Below are 24,018 nucleotides of genomic sequence, written 5' to 3' on the forward strand. Positions count from 1 at the left end.
TTATTGTTATTATCGTTATACTCGTTTAATGTTTCTTTTTTGCCTATTAATGGTTTATTTTTTTAGCTTCCATGTTTTTTATTCTTTCATGTCCGGCTCGCACGTGTCTGCCTTGCATACGCAAAATAAATAATTATCGTTATGAATCGCGAAAACGAGATTCATTCATAAAGAAAACACACGACCGATCGGAGCGATCGTTATTATGCACTCAGATCTCGTACAAGCAAAAATAATCGTCGTTCGTTCGTCGAATCCATTACGGCCGTGTTTTGTTGCTGCTCTTGTTTTACAAGGCCTTGAGGGGAGAAAATGGGGAAAAAATGACGCCGGGTATCAGACGGTCCTCCTACAACACCGAATTCATCGGAATCCATCGTTTCCAAAGTCTAGCAAAATCGCATGTAAAATGTAATTTTTTCGAATTCTATAATGTTTACGTCGTGAATGGTTTGTGAAGCGCAGTGATAACTTTTTGTAGAAAAAAAAACTGCGTCGCTGTAAAAAAAAAAAAAAATATATAAAAAACCATCTCAGTTTTGCGCCGCAACTAAAAGTATAAAACTTACCAACGAATTTAGTAGTTTAATATAGTCGAAACCTGAGAATTTATTACACATCTCGTTAAATTCAAATTAAATATTAATTACACCTATGGGCAAATGATAATTTCCGTTGAGTATGTTATAGTTGGTTCAATTGCTACAAGCTCCCCAGTGGGCACTAAAACTATGTTTAACAGTACCGAAATCTCATAATTTTATTAAAGAGATAATGACATTAAACAGTAAACTGTTCATGGACATGGTTTAGTATTGTTCGTTTATTATATTAATTGCAAATTAATCGCTTTACGTTATTCATCTATGACCCGTGATGTAATTTAAAAAACAATATTTTAATCAACTTTTGACAGAAGCACAGGTGTGTAAAATTAACAATCTACAAAATGTATGCATGCTGCCAGCTGAGGTAGAAAAAATAAATTACTCTGTATTCTATTTACATTGCTTAAGTTTTCAAAACAAACATAGTGTTTTAGCGGGTTTTTTTATTTTATTGAAATACAAATGTATAATACAGTTTGTTTTATTGATTTTAGGATAAAATATATTATTATTATTTAAAAAAATTAGTAATATTGTTATGTTAATCTAGAAACTAAATTTCGAATTCATATTGATTTATAAATCTATAAATTGAGGTGTACTTATTTATCGGTATATTATGTAATAACTTCAAACGAAACAAACATACACACTTAAATAATAAAAAATATCTATTCCTCTAATTCATTGGGAACTCTTTAATATAAGCAATCCACTTATCCACCGTTGAATAATATTTAAATTATTCAATAAAATTATAAATTTAATGATGCTTAGTAAGTGGTTAATTATTTATTTTAAAAGAAAACGCTTAAATGAAAAAAAACAAGTAGGTAATAAACCACAACTGGTAATATAGAATAACAAACTAATGAAAACATTTTTGTTGAAATAATTATTGTTGATGTTATACCTTAAAATATATCTCAAAACTTACGAAACGTGTTAATAAAAATAAGTAGTACCAAATAAATAACAATACTAAAAAACTGTCTTTATAAAATAATATTATACGTTGTGTTTTTTTTGTAAATATTATAGCATTTTATGTTCATTGGGTTAACTTTTCTATTTCTAATAAAACAAAATCCTCGCTGTTATGAATTTTACCAGTCTTATACAATGAATCTAACGTTAAGATTTAAATATCCAAATGATATTTACGTCATAATGTAATCTTTATAATTTATGGAATGAAGCAAAATTAAATTTTTATATATTTTAACGTTACACACATCTGGACATTTACATTATGTTTCATTACAAAATATATTGTTTTTAAGTTAAATTCAGAAGTGAAAAATTATTACCCTCAAATCAACCTTAATTCTACATATTAAGCAATAATGTTGATAAGTAATTAAAAACTAATTTAATATTAAAAATAAACTATACATACCTACACATGTTTCGTAGTATATATATCTAATAATTATACTCCAATAACACTTATTTACTATACATATCATGTTTATATTTATAATAATATTATCGCTTTGTTGATAGTACAAGTATCATAATGCAATGAAACCGTCAAAACGCAATTATTTTGTATAGACTTTTGTAACAAGAGAAATAAAATAGTTAGTCGAATACATCATAATATAAAAACTTTGATAATGCATTTGATAAACTGCTGAATCTTCTTGTGTAAATAATTTCCTAAAATAACAATATATAATATAACGCTCATGTAAATATTTTTTATAACAGACTACTAATTTATTATCTGCTCATACCAACCGCCAAGAAAAAAATTATACCAGATTCATTTTAAACCCTCTTGCAGACCACCGTGAAGAAATATTTTCCAGGTATATTAATATGATTCAGCAATAATCCATTGGCTCGTACTAACAAAGAATATTTAAGCTGAACATTTGTTACTTTCTGCATTTTTTATTTAATAAGTATTTATGGCTATACATTTAACACAGAATTTTATTTTTACCGACTTAATAGTAATGTTGCGTAACATTTTTTAAAGAATTCGGAAAAATTTTCAGTCATGATATATTTAGAGTAAAGTAATTCTTCAACAATGATTTTTCATCTATAGTTTCTACTAAAGATTAAGTCACTCACATTGCATTTACTTAAAAACAAATTACAATGACAAATTACTCTGAATTAGATGTACCTGTTATATTGAATTATTTTTGTAATAAGTAAATTTTGACTAATAGTAATGATTAATGGGTTCCCCTAATTGACTTCATTGTCCAAAGTTAATATGACTTGGGTAAATCATCAATAGGCAGTGCCATTTTGACATAAACTATTTTTATATTTTTAAAATATATCATTTACTGTTCAAATTAAGCATATTCAATTATTAAAAGTATATATATTAGTTGTATTTAACTAAAGGGTTAAAATTTTATTTTTGGAACAAAACATATAATAAATAATTTAATCGAAAGATACGAAACAAAAGTCAGCCATTACTTGAAAATTAATATGAAAAAAATAACACTAGAGCATTAAGGTTGTTAAAGTTTTGGTAGAAAATTCAGATGAAGCCAATAAAAATGTTAAACAATATAATGTGTTGTTATTACTGTTCTCGAGCTCGACATAATAATATAAAGGATCAAAGACATTCGTTGTAGAGCCGTTTTTCATTATGTTATTTTCATATCGGACAAAATAGAAGTTCAAAAATCGCATTACGTTGTTGTTGTAAGTACGATGAAATGTATTTATACGACCAATAGAGCATAACAAAGTCAGATTAATTGGTCAACAGTTAAGTTATCACATATCCGAACTAAATAATTTACAAACAAGGTCATAAAAAAAAGTTTATTCTGTTTAATACAAACCGAAATGAAGTTTAAATACCCACGAATGTCAAGACTAAATTTATACACTGAATTCTTATAACTTCTTATTTCTAAATCAATAAAATAAATAATATTTATTATTTCTTTACCTCTCCTATCTAGCTTAACATTATTATTATTAAATTATTATATTATTATTATTATTGTTCGACGAACTAATTATTATTATCATATAATAATCACAAAGCTAAAATAGCTTAATATTATTATAGAATTATACCTTTTTATGATTTTTTTATTTTTGTAGAAGTTTGGTTGAAAATATTGTAAGTATAATATTTCTATGACAAAATAATTAATGTACAATTATTAATAAATTTATAATATTTTGTAAAATAGTAAAAAATTGTGTTATTAATATTTGTTAAAAATATTTGTTCTATAAATAAATGCAATAATAAATTCTTTGTAGGCTGGATTTTATGATTTTCAAAACGGAAATGTGTAATTAAATAATGCAATTATTTGGAAAATAAATGTCAGTTTTGAAATATTTGAAAAAGTTTTTAGTTTTGTGGTTTACACTAATAAAAAATAATCTATACCTACCCATAGCCAAATTACTGAAATCTGTAACATTATTATACTTCTACTTAAGACAAATCATAAACAAAATAATTGTGAGTTGCATTTTCATTGTGACTCTTAGAAAATTGTTATAACCAAAGAAGTACAATTAAAAAAACAATTTAAAAAACCATTGAGACCACCCTTGAAAAAATGTTCTTTTTCCTTTTAATGACTTAAAATGTATTTTAAAGTTTTGTATGTTTATTAGTTATGCCATTATTTTTAGTACTTAACATTATGTAATAAATTAGCATAAAAAATAACATTTTTAACATTTATCACATTGAACAAACGTAAATGTTATTGAAATTATTTTAATAGTAATGATACAATTTTATAAGTGTCTTCTCGTATATTATATACATAAACCTGTTTTTGTAATAACACTAATAATTATTATTTATTATACTAATTATTATGAGTGTTATAAGTATTTTAGTTGTACTTAATAAAGCAGCAGGACATAAACGAGTATGCGTTTAATTAAATAGATGTATACTAATACTTATATTATAATCATGCATAAAATATATATATATGCATAAAAAATAAGTATCTATACTTTTATAGTTTTTCTTATAAAATACTGTATAATTTTAATAAATCTAATTATTAACGAGGATAATTATTTGTAAAACAGTCGGCATATGATTTTTGCATAATTAAACCCAATTAGGTAAGTATACAAATAAGTTTGCGATAAATATATTGATAAATGATAACCAAAAGCCGTTAGTATTCACGTGTAAAACAAGTACGCAAATATTGCCATTTAACGAATAAACATCATTCATTATTGTTAATAATAATTAGGTATTACATTTTTTTAAACATAATGCATATAATGCATATTTAATCATAATGCAAATCGATTTTTTATTAGGGAAAAATTCTAACAAAAATAACAAATTCTTTTCTGTCAATATTTTAAATGTATTTAAATTAAATTTGATTGATAAGATCAACCTGTTGAATAAGTTACCAACCATGAACACCAACAACATTAAAAAACGTTGTTGCATGTTTGTATCGAAAAAAATACTCTGTGAACTCGAGTGATAAAGTCTTGGTCTAATTTTATAGCTTCAAGCTTGCATTACCCGTGTTAACTATTACCAATTAAGTGTCAAAACCACTAAATGTACGTACTGGTAGAATCAAAATCATTTTTTTAATTTTCTTAAGAGTAATTACAGGCATATAAAATACTTAGCTTTAATGGACAAAAATAACTAAAACAGCGTTAGGTAGATTAAATATTTCTTCCATAAAAATAGTTACAAATGTGATTAACTAATTTGCAATTCATATTTTTACATAATATTTCAGTTATTTTACACAGTCCAATGGTATAATATTACAATGTGGACTGCATTAAAGTGTCGAGCGTGTCATTGCCAATTTGAAATTATATTATTTCAAAACTTACTTATTCATCGTTAATCACTATGCGAATAATAATTTTTTACAAATATGTATATTAATTTAATGTCTTCGTGAATAAAAACAATAATGAGAAACCGTTTAAAAAAATATAGGTGTGTTGTTTAAACAAGTTTGTTACCCATAATAACATACTATTTATGTTATTAACCTGTTATCACTTGGGCATATATTATACTGTAACATTTGTATAACTTATGTCATCAATAGCGGTCAACGTCAATCAAAACCATTTATTTTCAAGAACAGTACGAGTGGAGTAATCAGTGACTTGTTATTGTACAGTAAACATCTTAAACTATAATAATTTAAATTATATGATTTTTTATCTAATTGCTGCTAATCAATCGTTGGATTTCGGTAAGTTATATTTATATAATGTGATGTATTATATTGCAATGATCACAATCAATAAAGTTTTCTATTTTTATGAAAAAATTCTGGCTTTAAGTAACATAATTGTATGCAACATATTTTAAATTGACTGTTTTTTGTAAATTGCATTATGTGACAAAGAAACACTCCCTTTAGACATACCCAAAGATCATAGTGGAATTCTTATAATTATACGTTTTAATTATCTAATTTTAAAGACGGTGATAAATATTAATGGTTCACTGAATAATGTTGCCCGGAATATTAATTACCGAAAAAATATCCTAAAATATATAATAGATATTTAAAAAAAAATGTAATTCAAGTTAATGCTAAGTATCACTAGCAAGTAACAGAAATTATGTTATCAATTTACAACCAGATATCTAACCCTAAAATAACTGATGGTAATTTTTAAAAAGGCCAATACGTTGTTTTGCAATTAGTTAAATATAATATTACTTAATATATTTTTTATCTATAAAAACGTTATCGCGAAAACGATAAGTAATTATAGTGGTTGTTATTAAATTTCTGTTTGAACTTTGAAATATTTGTCAAGTCAACACGAATAATATTGAAGTTTATATAATGTCTTAGTCTTGATTGACTGCAAGTGTTCTGCATTTCGAAGTCGAACCGTTTAACCTTGTACACATACAATATATATAAAATTACATTATTATGTGATAAATATGACAATAGACAGCATCTCGTGCGATAATAATAATTGTTCTCCAATTTTTGAATATATATATAGTATACATTTTATGTATATATATATTATATACCATACAAATCCATTATCTAAACGGTAGGTATCAGGTAAGTGGTAGAGATATTATACTATTATTATATTACAAATATTCAGTGTGTGGTGATCGATCGCATATCAATGTTATCAAGTAGGTGTCCTATATAGTAGAAAATTTAGTGTTGGAAAATATTATAAGGTCCGTAACGGTACTTGTACATTCTAAGCATGTGTGTCTGTCTAGTGGACAAACACAGGTAGGTATCATATTATATATAAATATATATACACTCAGCGGTGTATGTTAAAATCGTAAATTTTGTTACATATATAAAACGCGTAGCACCGTGTATAAATTATGTATATGGCGTAACGTGTACGCAATAAATAATTGAAAATCGCTTTTAATTATCATTTAATGCATATATTCTCAGCAGCATTGATACCATGGTGTATACGACTATATATATAGAGAGAGCATATCAATTTATGTGTGTAGTTTTATCATTTAAAAAGGCTTGTTCGACTACAAATAAAAACGATATTGACGTATACACTATACAGGTACAATAAGAAATACATATTCCTCTATGTGGGTTTATATGCTTACCTATAACCGTTGACTTGATGTGGTATTCTATTGCTTGATACTGTACACACTAGTGTAATAATATAATTTAAGAAGAGTTATTTTTTCTGTCCTTATTGGCCTTGTTTTTTTTTTGTCCCTTTACAAAAGTAGGGAAATTACTTAGTGGATTTTTCATAGCACTACAAATATAATAGAAATACATGTATATAACATACATTCGTATGTTATCACCACACATAATGCACAGATTTTGCAGTGTATTTAATGGACGAATTTAATACACTGTGCATATGTATGTACGCATACGGTAGAATCCATCGCTTGTGATTAATCTTTTCCATTAAATATAATTTATGTCGTATACATTCTACTGTTTTCTAGGTTCAGCAATAAATTCTGCACGTTCACCCTACTGGGGTTTATATTGTATAATAAAACGCAAAACTAATAATATAATATTACATGTCTTATATTTGATTGTGTCGTCCGCCGAAACTGCAGCCGATATGTAGTAATTTGAACATCACATTATTTCTCAGAATAACCGAACAATTACATAAAAACAATAAAATTATTATTTAAACTATCTCAACGAGAATTGTTGTTTTTCTTATCTGTTTCTTACAAAACGACGCGTTACGTCGCGTCTGTGATTAAGTATAATGTTATTATGTATTTCGCTACGGCAATTTATGTTTGTAAAAAAACAAAAATTGTTTTTTTTATAGCTTAGGCTGGTTATAATTGGTAGGATAAAATACTGGAACCCGGAAGAAACGATTATACAATATTGATTGCAATTAACTGCAGCGTCATCGACAGTAATAATAAATAGTTACAATAATCTAGTACTATAGTATTGTGTAGGCTTTTATAAAAACATCTATAATTTGTGTGTATTACATTATGTTGTGCGTGGGTAATGCTAGTTAGTGTATTATATATTATTGCTAGTCGAAGGTTCGGATTTTTAGGTTACGCAGGATATGTACCAGTGAAATAATTAAAACATTTTTTTTATAAAATAGGTATCAAGAAAAAAACTAAAAACATGATGATACACACTAATGTGTTTTAATAAAAAATTAATTAACTTACATAAATCCAATCAATGAAGTAACATAACCCAGAGTCAATGTAATTGTAGGCTTAAAACTACCCTATTTGGGGGAAAGTGAACGGTTCACCTGAAGTGTGTATTTATACATATTCGTTCATTCCATACTGAATTTCTGAGTACATCATTGTAGTAACATAGTTTTTCAAAATGATCCAAGTGATAAACAAGTAAAATCGCGCGGAGTCAATATTGTTGTCATCCCAATAACATTTTTTTATTTTAACGTTTTCACGTCGTTTAAGCCGATGTTCGTTTAGTGTTTCGGGTCCGTTATTAGGTTCTTTATTATTTTTTAGCTTACACATCATATTAATAATGTTATTGTGCCGTCATCGTGGTTTCATCGTCGCGGCCACTGTCGGTTTTCGCCGAGATGAATGAAATCCGCTTTTCTGGGACCGATATAAGAAATACAAGGCGTGCCCGTGTGTGTGTGTGTGAGTTGGCGCCACGAGACGTGCGCCGACCACCGTCCCTTTTTTTTTCCCAGTCGCCACCACTATACTACCAATAGAACCGTCTGCGTGTACGTGTTGTGCGTTTAAGGGCAAAAAAAAGAGCGGAATGAAAAGAATAGAAAAAAAGGGTCTTATAAACGTATACTGTCGCGGTATTTACTGTCGGTCACCAGACCTCAGGTCGATTTTTATGAATTACTCTACGAGTACATCAATGTAAACACTAGATGTGATATTATTATGACGACGGTGGAAAAAATTACATACTTAAACACACACATACATATTATGTATATTTATTTATCGGTATATATTATAAAACCCGGGTATGATGACGACCTTAATGGTTAAAATGCGCGAAAAATGTACTTTGGTAAATAGGTAATATATCATACAATTATAAACAAATTATATAACAACAAAAAAAAATAGTAGATTGTATGTTTCCAATAATATTTGGTATATTATCTCATTGTATCGGCCTACCGTTGTTTTTGCCGTTGCTACCGTATAATAGGTATCTCAGAGTTTTGCGTTATATAATATAAATCTCACTCAACACATGCACTGATAATCCCATTAAGAAAATTAAAAATATGAATTGTTTGTAACTAATGTTTTTATTATCTGTTATTTTATAATACCTAGAAAATGTTAGCGAAACTATAGTGTTGCTAATATTTGATTTCCTGCCAAAAAATATCATGAACAACTATTTCGACAGTAGTAAAAATGTTATTAAAAAATATTTTTAAAATATACCATTGCTGTGTTGGTAAACATAAAAGTATCTCCTTGATATCTAAGTTTATGTAGTAGAGAGGATATTTTATTTACAACCAAAATTATATTCTGCGTTGTATGATAGCCATAAGCTGGTCCATTTTATACCCTTCTCTCATTTTTTCTGTACTGTTGTTATATAATAATATTGTAATAATTCGTATTGTACAAATACATTCTTTAACATTAACCATAGTCAGGCTTTTCTAAATATGTAATAGGCCCCCCCAAAAAAAAAAAATTATTTTAAATATTTTATAAAGTTTGACAGTTGTTTTTCCTAGCAAAAACCTCATGTCGGGGCCCCAACACGGCGGGAGTCCAGGCTGCGTTAGCTGTTCAGCCAGGCCGAATTAAAGTATTGCCGTTAAATTGGAAAACGCTACATATATTTTTTACTACCCATACCGTCTAGTCCAAGGTGAATCACATAAGAGCTTAGAGAGTTTATAAAAAGTCAAGTTCGTGTCTATACTGATATTATAATTATATAATGCACCGATGTTTTATACATAGGAAACTAGCCTGTTAAAAAACTTCATATGTACCAGCGTTTTTAGGTCTCAATTATACATTTTGTTTTAATCTAAATCGCGTTGCTTATAGGTTGTTATTTCGAGGCAATTATTTTTTTATTGGGCATTATTATTATTATTATTATTCTTGTTTTATCATTCACCGCGCCTCGAGCGTCATAAAACAGGTAGACAATAGTTAATATAAAATCAAAATGTATAATATATAATAATATCCTGCGGTGGCAACTGCGGTTTTGGCCATGGTTGTCGACGGACAAAACAGGTGGAACGGATTTAGAGCTTTGTCATTGGATAGATTTTAATCGTTATGTATTTTTCACGGTGTGTAATAAAACTCCCATTTTTCTTTAGAGGTCGGCCACCGTATTATTGATGGCTGTTAGCACGCAGAAAATACCCAGTTGCTCTCAATAATACGGCCTAAGAAACAGCGACCAAAGTCACAGCTCATCTCCAAAAATCTCCATCCCATCAATTTTTTATAAGTTTTTTTTTTCATTTTGCTTACTAACCGCCTCTATATCAATAGCTGTATCAAATAAGTTCTGTGCTGTTTTTGAGTACGGAAACGTTTAACTTCCCATCATCCATAGATTAGCATCGATTAGTTTTTAAGTTCGACGTACCGGATGATCCATTCAACGTAGGACACTCATTTCTCTGAAAAAAATTACAACTTTTAAAATTGATATGTGTTATAAATAATTGAAGTGCAATTCTTGTAACTCGTGAAATTTTTAGTCAATAAGATAGCATATATTTTATTAACTTTTTAAATTGAGAATAATGTATTAAACATTTTGACTGGTCGACAACCAGTCTCGGATAACTATTTTTAAGTTATTAAAGTTTCAAGTTTAGGGCAGAAGGAAAAGTGGAGTGTAGACTGTAGTATTATTTTTATCTGCGCGCATTTACCAAACGCACTTCCCCTCCCATTCTAACTTTAAAACTCTTATAACTTTAAAAATAATTATCCGAAACTGGTTATCGACCATTCAAAATGTTTAGTACATTATTCTCAATTTAAAAAGTTAATAACATATATACATTACCCTTTAAGTTTCAAAAGTTGCTATAAAAAAAAACTAAGTTGGAAGGGAGGTAAAAACAAAAACAATCGTGAAAAATTGAGATCACATTGCATAAAAACAATATGAAAAAAAAAACATTTTATTTCTAATTAAACCCTATGAGATATTGAGTGGTTCACGATAAGTGGATTCTGTATTAGATAGACATGGTTTTCATATAAAAATTGTAATCACTTTAAAAGTTGTAATAAAAAACGCAATATAACTTGTGTAATAACTTTCAAGGTATTTATACATTTGTATTAAAGTACAGAATATTTTACATCTTATTTTTAATAGGTAAAAATCGATTTTAATAATTATTTCTAGATTTGTTAGTTTTGACGTATTTAAAAAAGTGTAATAAAAATCAATTACGCGTTATTAAACTGTGTTTTTTTTACTTGAATAAAATTAAATTAAAATCACATCAATGTAAAATAAATACCTAGACAGCTTCGTATAGAAGCTATAAATCTACACAATTTTCGGTTTGTTTTCTTTTTAAAAACAATTTTATTTATATTTATGTACAATATTGAATATTATCAAAATACCAAATATTTACCTTTTTTAGTATTTGCAACAACGCTAACAACTTTTGAAACCAAAATGGAAACGTTAGGGAATAAAAATAAATCTACAATCCATCCTTCTTTTACCGTCCTTAAGTTTAAGCTGCAATAACTTCAACAATTTCAGAAAATTCTTCTTCTTTTAAAAGGTCAATTAAATATCTATATATGTTTCCATTTAAGTTTCGAAGGCTGATAACGCTCTGGGAAATTATAAAAAAATAAATAGGTAGGTTAAATAGGTTTAGTAATTTTATAATATTATACAATAACAATGTACTTCCAAAAATAGTAACTACAGTGTAGTACTTAATATTTTTTGAAAAAATAAGTGTCTTCTATTAAATGGAGCACCCTGTATATATACATACCTAATTAAAAATGTATCACTACTTCAAAAAATTATATTTACCACCACTAAACAAAAATATAGGTTAGGTCTTTCAAATGCTTGAGACAGCTAAATTAAAAACGAAAAACAAACAAGAAATGTACTTTTCCCATCTATCAATAAGGATTTTATCTTAAGTATAAAACATTTACAACATTTATTGTTCTTATCTTTAATCTTTATCATAACAATACTGCAATAAATTATTGTATTATGTGTGTGTATTAGTTGTAGTTTACTGTTTACCACCCAGATCATCTTGATTTTAAGTCACATAGACTAGTAAAATATCTGAAAAATATTACAAACGTCAAATAGTTAACAATTAAAGTCGTTTACATTCAATACAAGACAATTGAAAATATTTTATTGTATTGTGTGCCTCGGATAGCGTGTGCGCATGATTTTTAATTTGTTTGCATAGTATATTATTATATCATTATACCTACACTGTGCGTTGGCCGCTGATGGTAGCACACCGGTTTTTTCTTCTTTCTTATCACCACGAGATCGAAAAAATCTACGATCACTCGCACTACCGGTTTATATCGCTCGGTGGAATCTCAAGAACTCGGAAAAAATACATTTGTTTTTCTCCAGATTAACCATGTACAGGCCAAATGTGAGGAGGAATAATGTAATCACATTTCACCATAGCGCGAGATTATGTTAATTTTTGTCTTTCTCAATATTAATAATTTTAAAACTTTATTCGCCAATCGATCGTTTTACACGGTGTGTGTATACAATGTATATGTTTTGATTTATTAACGGATTTTTATCGTTAGAGTACATATTTGATATTGTTATTATTATTATTATTATGTTCTAAAAATAATCCTGCCGAAGGAAAGCCGTAGTAAACAGTCGACTCCTACGCACAACATTGCCTGGCAATGTATTATGTAGTTAAAGTACTTTGGAAAGGATTTATATTTCCTATTATTGCAATAGCGCACTTGTATGATTTTCATCAAAATTCGTCTTGTCGTTTCGATTACTTGTTGGAAAGTTTGGAGATTAATGTCTAAGTGTACTATTTTCAACCCGTCAGCCACAAAACATTCAGCGCATTTACATTTATTTATTCAATTTATTTATTTAAAGTTAATCTAACTTTAAGATCTAAAAATTAACTTATTGATTTAAATGTGAGTGTACACTTTTTAAAAATACATACCGCCGCTTACCACACTAAAACCCTCCCCACGCTACGTTAACCAAAAACATTATTTTATTTTTTCTGCCTAACTTAGATTAATTTTTCAAGTAAAAAAAAAGTAAATTAAATATAAATGCGTTAAAAGTACTTAAAAATAATATCAAAATTCGGACTCTCTTTATTACACTAGGCTTATATTATAAGTACACACAATCGCGTAAGCAGGTTCAAAGCGGGTTACACAATTTTGTCTTTTTTCTTTTCCTTATCCAACAGAATTTTATTCTATCCATCACATCTTCAATAACAGCTATAACACGTACAAATAGAGTAGAATGTGTACACTTTAAAGTATAAAGTACTACAGTATACCTCAAATGGGAATTATACTTAAAACATTTTACACCAAACCTCAACAAAACATTTAAAACTATAGACAATTTTTAATTGTTGTGTGGAATAGGTTGACAAGTGATAAAATAATGAAGCAACTGTATAATTTTGCATTGGCTTGCTATTGAAAATCAAATATCTGAATTATTGTTAAGTAAAACAACCAGTTTTGATCTACTTTTAATTTGTTTTCTATTATTTATCGTATCGGTTATTTAAGTGGAATAATTTGATTGGAATATAATATAATTTAATTTTAATTTAAAATAATTATTTTAGCAATATCTTGAATATATAACAAACATCTCATTCGCTCTTCACGTGTGAACTGCAAATGTTACATAAACAATTAAACAAATTAACAACTACTTTATTATGTATATATGCGTACACAGAAATGGTTAGGATAAATTGCTGTAACAAACATTTATCCACACAATCCTGAACAGCGGCTGTATATATTGGTAAAAGTTGCCATATTTTTAGAAGCAGAACCATTTTATAATTTTGAACTATTATTATACTTTTTAAGACACAAAAACAATTATAGATTTTAATAGAATATACAGAAATTTAGAAATATATTATTACCAAAACATTTAAACATGTTACAGCGATATAGTATTATGTGTTAAGCTATTTTTTTTTTAATATTGATATTGTTATATATATTTAATATTTAGCATACATAAAGTTTAATAGGGTTAATAGTTTAATAATTATATAGGGTGTCCTACAAAGACTCGACAAATTAAAAAACTTTTGTTCTAGTGGATATTTTTAAGATTTTTATAAAATTAATTTATACTTATTTGCGTTATAAATGCTACGGTTTGTATTGCTCATAACAGCTTTAATGTTATTTTTTCTCTTTTAAAAAAAAAAATTTAAGATAGCCATTTTATAAAGAATAATTTTTTGAGAACTTTGACTGGTCTATAACCAGTTTTGGATAATTACTTTTAAAGTTATTTAAGCTTAAATTTTAGGATAGGAGGTGGAATGCGGTAGTGTAATGCGTGAGATAAAAATAACTCAACTCGCTTACTCTACCGCACTCCACCTCCCATCTTAAATTTTAGCCTTTTATACCTTTAAAAGTAATTATCCAAAACTGGTTATTGACCAATAAAAATGCTCGGTAAATCATTCATAATAAAATGACTATCTTGAATAAAAAAAACTAAAAAAAATTAAAAACAGTTAAGAGCAAACAAACCGTGGCAAATAAGTAAAAATGAATTTAAAAAAAAATCTTTAAAATATTCGCTAGAACAAAAGATATCTTATTTGTCAAATCTTTGTGGGACACCCTGTATATAATAATATATTATTGCTTATTATGACTTTCATACTTTAGCTGTTATAATAGGCGATAAATAGTCGTGAAGATGCTAATACGGCCTAGACTATTAACATTGCATTTTTTATTCTTTGAAATAATCTTAAAATATTTATTTTACATTGTTTTTTTTGTTGAAAATTCTCCTAAATTTTAGCTAGAACTTTAATATTTTAAACTTGCGTTGGATACAAATTTGTGTTTAGAATTAAATACATACTTTTATAAATAGATTAAACATAGTTTTTCATTTTTGAGTTAATTTAATAATTAAATAATGGGTGATTTATTAAGTGTTGGCATAATTTTGTTACAAGTTCTATTATTTCCAGTCACTGCATCAATCGTGTGAAATTTAGGACATAATAATTAATAATACTTATGATGATGTTAGTTCGAAAATAATATTCACACACATGTGTGTTAAAATATTACTCATTCGGATGTACAACAGAAGTAATCTGTAAACATGTTGGTCTGACAACACATTTAGTCATGATATTATCCGTGTGTCATCTCCTATGTGTGTCTATATTCTATAAATCCGAAAACGAGATAGAACTGACTAATGTAGAGCACATTTTTTCGACAGTTGCAGACATGAGCTGTTGGACTCTAGGCCATGACTCATTAAAAAAAAAATCAAAAATGCCCGTCATTAACTTTAAAAATAAACTGTGTTTCTCCTTATCCGCTTTGTCGTATACAGTGCGGGTTCGCCAACCAATATTATTTGTATAATATTAATTATTGTTAAAGCTTTACAATGTGTGCCGAGGAAATTAGTCGGACACAAGTCTAAACGGAATGACAACTCGATTGTAATATTTTAACATTGTACAAGTGACAAAACCGTCTAAGATGTATATGGACATTCTGATACGTTGTTTATCGGTTGGGAATACTTGGGATGCTGCCATTTTGTATTGTTGACGTTAGTGTTGCCCCACGCCGCGCCGTCGGTGCATGTCTGGGAATAAAAATTCGGCATTATTTACATATTGATGACCGGGCTGTCTGTATGGGGAGAACCCGCCTTGTCAGAAATGATTAAGCTTTTGCCAAACGTACCCGCAATGGTTTTCGAGTGTACTCGGGTGTAATGGTACGACGTTTGAGGCGGATTTCACAACACACAGAACAACAGTTTTCCATCCATAGCACGTGTATAAGGGTCAACTGTTAAAAATATTTTACTGTAAGCTGTGTGAGTTCACTGCACACACCACAAAGTGACAACTCTGAGCGAGTGCGAATGTTGGACATACATATTATAATAAACGCCCGTGCCTCTTAAAACAAATACTACTCATTATTATCCCCTGATTGGACTATATGTAATGTAGTAATTATTATTGTATGCAAACGATGAACAACCCGACAATTAGCTTCGTCCAGAAGACACACCCGCGCACATTTGCATAATAACGATGACAACGCATCAATAATCCCCTTCGTCAATTTTACCATAAAGATAATGTTTTTGAATATATATATATATATTATATATATATATATTATATTATGCATGTAATGAAAACGCAACCAAGCATAATGTATGTCCACGCGCGACTTAATGCGGCATTTCATCTCGTGTTTTTTTTTTTTCAAAAACAGTTTAAAATTCAGTTAGACAATGTGTACGTGGAAACGTTTTTAAAAGACAATATTTAGGTTTAGCGGGGTCTAACGAAAAGTAGAAACACTTCATTGTACGTAATTGGAGTACCGGAAGAGCAGGTATTGAACGGTAGAGTATTATATTATACTTGATAGTAAGACGGGAGCTCGATTAAGTGCAAATGCTTCCTACAATCCTACACGTTTTGGATAGAAGGGTGTATTATGAAAAATATAGGGCTTTTCCCTAGTGACACATTATGTCAGTCATAAAAATACGATATTGATATTATATTACCCTTATAAGTGCGTATGGGACGACCATGTATTTCAGACAAATTTCACAACAGAAAATAGAGAACGGAGCCGTCCCGGAAACGAATGTACTCCGGATTTCTGCGAAGAGCCTGTAAATATCATTCAAATCAATAGAGAAGCAGCAAAATTAGTAGTAGGCTAAATTTTTGGTAGTCAAATGATTTTGATAAAACTTTTCGTGTACCAAAAATCGTATACTATACAATAAAACAAATGTTTACCTCGAGTCCAAAAAGGCCATAATAATAAGAATTTCGCAGGAGATAGCGAGCCGCCTAGCCAACAGCAAAAACCACAGTAACCAGGTTAATGTACATTTAACCGCGTTTAGGAAATTGTTATTAATACAATTAAAAACATCAAAATTTTCACTACTATGTTTTTTAACAGGCGTACGACCGGAATTAAAATAGTTTTTCTCGTCAATGTATTTTTAGATTTTGTCACGTCTTAATAAAATAAGAAATCCGAAGACAAGTGCGTTTTGTGTTATCATCGTTCCGTGTTTTTTTTAGTAAAAGTAAATATTTTTAAATTTTGAATATATATTTATCTTTATTTTATAACGCATAAAAATGCCAACCTTGGTTTTAACATTGTAAAATATCATAAAAAAAAACTACGAAATTGCAATTATTTTCGGCAAACCTAAATGCGTCTAAATTTATCAAAAATATTTACACGGATCAAAGATAAATACTGTATAAAAACACATTATATTGGTATAAGCCCTTGTAAACTTTTAAAGTGGTCTCTGTAAAATAAAAAATTAAAATACCTTATATGCTATCGTATCGAAGCTAAAAAAGATCTTATCACGGGTGCTCCGTTTGACGAGCTAGAAAAACAGTCTGGTAAAAAATAGCTGCCTCCTCCTCCCAGCGACGGAGCAAACCATCTCAGTGTTGGGTCCTTAAGGCCCGTTAGCTACACGATGATGATGATGATTACGATTATCTTTTATAATAAGCAATAACTATTATAACAATGCGACATCCAATTAATTGGGCCAATAAATATTATTATAATTTGACACGAAAAAACTTTTTTATTAATTGGGCCGTGGTTTTTTCATTCCGACCCATTAGGTTGGGTATAGACTTACAACGTAATATTAAATTACTAATGTTGGTACTAATTTGACGATTAGCCAGCGGTATAACCGTCGAGCAAAATCGCTGATAGCGACTGAAGCGCGTTTTGGAAATGCCCGTTTACGCGACCGGGATAGTGATGTTATTTTCATTTATACATATTTATATTATTATTATTATGGTGTGCCGGTTAGGTTTTTATGTGATTATCAATATCCGAAAAAATGTCAACCTACAGGCGGTTGCGGCGGAGTCCTCGACGACGGTGATGTGGCGCCAACAGGATTCGTCGGAGGCCCCCGCTCGCGCGTGTTCGTGATTTACAACAAACTGCATTCTTCGTGTGTCTGGTTGCCGTCTTGTGATCCAAGGATCGCACACAGGTAGCCAATGGCCGCCGCCACCCGGTATATTATTATTATTATTATAAACCTTCACGCCGGAGATTTGTACTAACGGCGGCGGCAATTTCCTTCTCTGTCTTTCTCTTTCACTCACTCGCTCTGTCCGTCTGGTCCTTTTTCTGCGTTTCCGAAAAAATTCGTTTTTTTTTTTTATCCCTGTAAGTTATTATACGGTTTCCCATTCCGAGCATCGCAGACCCACACTACATGAATAGTAACGAGAAAAATACATGCTATAAAACTATTACCGAAAATATCGTTACGATATCCCCGTCAAAGGTTATAGCTAACATACACTTATAGCTGATATAACGCCCTTATATAGCTGTTTATCTGGCCTCATAACACACGGCATATAGCATATATACCTGCGACGAAATCGGCCACGGTTTTTTTCCACATATCAATAATATTGTTATTACTCATTGTTATACAATGTTACAGTATCATAGTTGTCGCCGTTACCGTTTGATAGGTATTAAAAGCGGGCGCCATACGTCATCCCCTATTAATACAATACACTATAATACATAGTACATATTATTATCATATATACTACAATTTACAATAACCTAACACAATATGGTGACCGCAAAGGTTTTGCACACTCTTTTTCACCGCTGTTTTTTTAACGAACGTTCCATGGTCCGCTATAGCAGCACCGTGCTACCATTATCAGTATGTTTTTTTTAGCATATGGAATCTTGACCGGGAGTAGGCCCTATTGGGGCATATCAGTATGTTGTGTAGTTGATACTAGATCAATTTTTGTAGAGGACAAAAAAAACTAACAACGGCTCATAGATATCCGCGGAGAGCAAGTATCGGGTTTTAAATGCAAAGCTTACTGATATACCGGTAGACGGTAAACCCAAAATCTACGACAAAGACTGGAAAAATTCAGTTATTTGTAGACAAAATATAAATTAGTCGGTCAAGGTGTGTATCGTAACATTATAATTTACTACCTATACAGATAAGTTTGCAACTTCAGTATTAATAATTATGCAATATAATATTAATAATTGCAATACAGAAGTTGTGTATATTTGCTTTGTCATTCAACAAATATTTGAAACCAGAAAATAAAAATAATTTTTACGAGTATTATTTTGAAGGACAAGAAGTATTGTATGTATGAATCTTGAAAATTTTAAAGTAATATTATATAACTACTAAATTGGAGAATACATGATATATTAGGGAAGTGATTTTATTAAATATGTTTTTTACTATATTATTTTTGTGAACACGCTTCGCGAACCACTTGGTATACTTTATTCTAAAATAATTATTATAACTTATAGCTCATATAATTGGTGATGACGGCCTCGAGTTGTGAATTTGATTTATATTAGCAAACATAAACTTCACTATCTAAAGTTTAGAAAACAGTCGAGGAACTTATTAACATTTTCCTCTCTAATACACTAATTGTAAACTATAAGCTAACTAAACGTATCGTTTTGCTATCGTCCGGATTTCGGATAAAATAGTTGATTTAAAATATAAACCAATAAACAACTTTCACTAAATTAAGGTAAATTAGAAAAAAATGTTCGTATAATTATGTGCGTTCAGATGATGACTACAGTAAAATTTCTAATTATCATACAGTCACCTCGTTAAGCAACTATCATAACATACATATATATATATTATACACAACTGTGCCGACAGCAGAAGATTTCTGACAGGCCGGTGTATACATAATGAAAACCGATTTCCCCCTTTCCCTCTTTACCGGCCGTGTTTTGTGCAAACAAGTGTTTCCAATCAAGACTGAAACAACGCGTTTATTTATGGTGAGTTTAACTTATTCATTTGTTTTATTTTACTATTAACTCAATTGTGTTAGTTAACTTGTGGTCGACGATAAACGGAGGCGGATCGAACAGGTTCTGACGCAGTGGGCAACTTTAAAGGTGGCCCTCAAAATATAAAAAAAACCGCTATTTTATTTATTATAGAACTATAAAAAAAAAAGCGTCTCAGTGAGCATTCGGGCCTCTGCTTCCACCCCGGTCGAGAAGAAGTAATAATGATACTTTACGATATAATTGCATAAGAAAGAATAAAGTATTCACAAATGTTGAAAATTAATAATGTTCAAGGGTTTGAAGATAGGCAGGGTGTTTTAGTCGGATCAAAATTAAGCCGCATCTTAGTGTAGAGGAATTTATTCACTATTATCGTTCAAAGCGTTTTATACAGGATGCAACGTCCCGGGGAAAGCGCGCACCTGAGTGACCGGCGCGGCGCGGCGACCGCTTCGGTGGCGGCGACCAGGCGTGGAAACGGCGCACGCGCGCGCCCGGTGCCCGTTGCACGTGCGATCAGCCGACCCACTGCCTGCTTCGGTTATGTGCAGTAGTGCGCGTCCAACACCACCGGATACGCCAGTCCGATTCCGCGCACCGGGCGACACGTGATTCCGCAATTATTGACATTAAATAATGTATGTTTTTTTGGAAATTTGGGGGCGCCCGAGATTTTTTTTATAAAAAAAAATTTTTTTTATTGACGAGACATAATTTTTTTCGTCTTAGTTGATTTTTTTTTTTAAATTAATTTTCCGGAATTTTTACTCGTTCGCTAAGCCAACCCCCCCAAACTGAATAAAAAAAAAACGATAAAATATAAATCGGTTAGGTACAATAATACCCGCGTGAAGAAAAAAGAAAATTGTCGATTTTTATTGTTTTTTTTTTTTAATTAATTTTTATAATTTTTTTTTTTTGTGCGCGTGTGAATTTTTTTTGCGAAATTTTTAGTTTTTTTTTTAAATTGTTAGTTTTAAGCGATATTTAATATTATAAAATATATTATATTGTTTATTATTTGTATGATTTTTTTTTTTAGTTTTGTAAAACGAACGATTTAAAATAAAACAAAAATTATTAAATTACATTTTTAATCGAGTGGACGCATTTTTTAATTATAATTTTTTTACGTGTACGTGATTGTGTTTCCTCCCCTTAAATGTATAATAAATCGTGTTTAAATTATTTTTATAATTATTATTTATTTCAACATAACTGTTAATATATTATTATCACTCCGGTATTTTCTGGAAACCATTCCGCAACAATCCATACAAGGTAAGCTTTTGAAAATTATTATAATATTTATTACCTATAGAATAATAATAATTATTGAAAAAACATTTTTGCTAGGCCTTAATTCCACCAGTAACCGATTACCAAATACTGTTTTTGGCACACCATTTTCTCATACTTTGTATGATAATTTTTATTATTTAATGCCAAATAATACATTTGAATGGTTACCGAGTGTTGTCGTGGACACGTCGGTTAAACATAGACTAAAGTTTTTGGGAAAATTCGCTCGCTCTTATCACGCCCGACTTTAAAGATAACCCGTAAACCGTTTAATCGACTCAAATTCCCGCTTACCTCGTGGAAATTATAAATATAATAATACATAGCTGGTACTAGAGTATTATAGTCGACATCATAACCGGCTCAACGCGGTAACGATGCAATATTTAGTTTGTTTAACGAAAACCGCTGTTATTTTGATTTTTTTTAAACTGTCTACCGAAATCCATTGTAGGGAGAGACTCAAGAGAAAATCTTTTTTTTTTGTTTTTAATAACAAATTATAATAATGATTAATACCTATAGATTTTTTCACAACACGTGCATTTATGTTCAACTAAGATTTAATACCACTCATTATACCTTGCTATAAATTCGTACCTTGGGTCAACGCAAAAATTAGTGAAACTACTAAACATGTAAATTAAAACACCATTTATGTATATTGTGAAAAAATTACACTCCCAACATAAAAATTCACAGAATTATGAAGAATTGTTTGTAAAACATTTTAACAAAAAGTTTTATGGAAATTATAAATTTCAAAGCTTATTTGCCAAAAGTTTCAATGCAATGAGTTCGACCATTTTAGACCTCAGGTCCATGCATTAATGCATGTTTCTTTTACATAAATACTAGTTGAAACACTGATTAGTATCTTTTTATATTAAACTTTGTTTATATAAAGATATTTAAAAAAATAACTAACGTATTACCCAACAATTATGAGCCAATTACATTTTTAATTGTTAATAGAATTCATACAACCAGTGAAAAATTTTTGATACAAACAGTTAACAAATTAATAAATTAAACGAATTGCAATAATGCAATAATGAGTTTTACAGAACTGTCTAGTCATGATAACGGAGCTATGGGGGCTAATAAAAACCGTATAAATAATTATATATTACTACTGTAGCATGAAATAAATAAAACTAAAAAACAATATTTTATGAATTTTTTAGATTGCATGAAGTCTCTAGGTATTAAATAGTACTACATGTTATAGACCTGATTTAATAGGAATTTTGGACATCTCTTCGTTCAACGTAAACAGTTTCTTTTAAAAAAAAATAAATCAAGTTGGACGTTTGGATTTTCGCTCATATTGTCTGTGGCACCTTTCGGCTACAAACGATTTTTGGTTTCAATTTTCCAGTTATTTCTGCAGATATTTTGTAGGTTTATGGTTTTACCGCCAAATTTTCCCTCGGACCCAAGTATTTGTTATGCTGTGTATAACTCACAAATCTCAGGCTGTTTTGGAAACTTTTTGTAAGCGGTTTGCTACACCTGTTGCGGATATTACCTATTTTGATCTACCGGGCCCAACATTTTTCCTCAACGACCAATGGATTGACGTGGTCTAGTTAGACTTGGCCTCGCCTGGGGGGGCGTACAAAATCCTACAAGTCCGTTTCTGGTCGCAAGTTCGTTGCACTCGCCTAGCGGATCTCAGGTGAGCGCACACTGTCAAATGCATACACTGCCTACGGGTAAAATATTTCGTTTAACACTCCGTACGTGTTTGGACATATTAAATGCGTTTAATGTATCTGTTGAACACACTTGTGACTTGTCCGGTCCTTAACGCCATGGTCGGTCGCGTAACACATCGTAACAGGACAGCGAAATATCATATAAATGTTTATTATAGTAATATAGCCAAGTGTAATATTGCCAGTAAAATTATTGCAGTGCAAGCGCTCTTCGATTTCAATTTCTTTTGGGGGAAAGCGGTAAAGCCTGGACAAGCAGCTTATTCCCAATACACAATACCGGTTGTTGCGATAACCGCCCGTTCTCTGACCCGTTTCGTCTAAAGGGTTAAAAAATACCGTGTTAAAATAAAGACAGTATATATGTCCAACTACCTATCGTTTAGCATATTATGCTGATGTGCAGTTTGGTAGTGAGGAGTAACGGTCAGGCAAAATATGACAGTTACAATAGGACCATAATCTAACGTCATTTAACGTAAGACACTCATATTGCTGGAAAATAATAAAAATCTAGAAAACATTTTAATCTGTATAATTAGTACACTGCTATAAAATGACCAAATATTTACCTTCTTTAGTATATTCTAGGGCGTTATCAACTTTTGAAACTCAAACGAGACCATGTGTATTTAAGTAACCGTTTTTAAGTAGAACAATTTGCTAAAAATGTTGACTAGTCGATAACCCGTTTTGAATAATTACTTTTGACATC

General features: G+C 29.8%; 1 protein-coding gene across 1 annotated transcript in view; it reads left to right on the forward strand.

Moving 5' to 3' along the window:
• Positions 1 to 20,842: 20,842 nt before the first annotated feature.
• The window catches only part of LOC126833632 (BMP-binding endothelial regulator protein), a 50,447-nt gene continuing 47,271 nt past the window's right edge, over positions 20,843 to 24,018 (forward strand). The window contains exon 1 of the mRNA XM_050565073.1: positions 20,843 to 21,561. The gene's annotated coding sequence lies outside the window, so the exon portion shown is untranslated. The remainder of the gene's footprint in view (positions 21,562 to 24,018) is intronic.

The sequence above is a fragment of the Adelges cooleyi genome, unplaced genomic scaffold, assembly GCF_023614345.1.
Source record: "Adelges cooleyi isolate 19-005CV unplaced genomic scaffold, UGA_ACOO_1.1 ACOO_flye_CR_arks_rails_tigmint_CR_PRNA_2, whole genome shotgun sequence".
Lineage (NCBI taxonomy): Eukaryota > Metazoa > Arthropoda > Insecta > Hemiptera > Adelgidae > Adelges > Adelges cooleyi.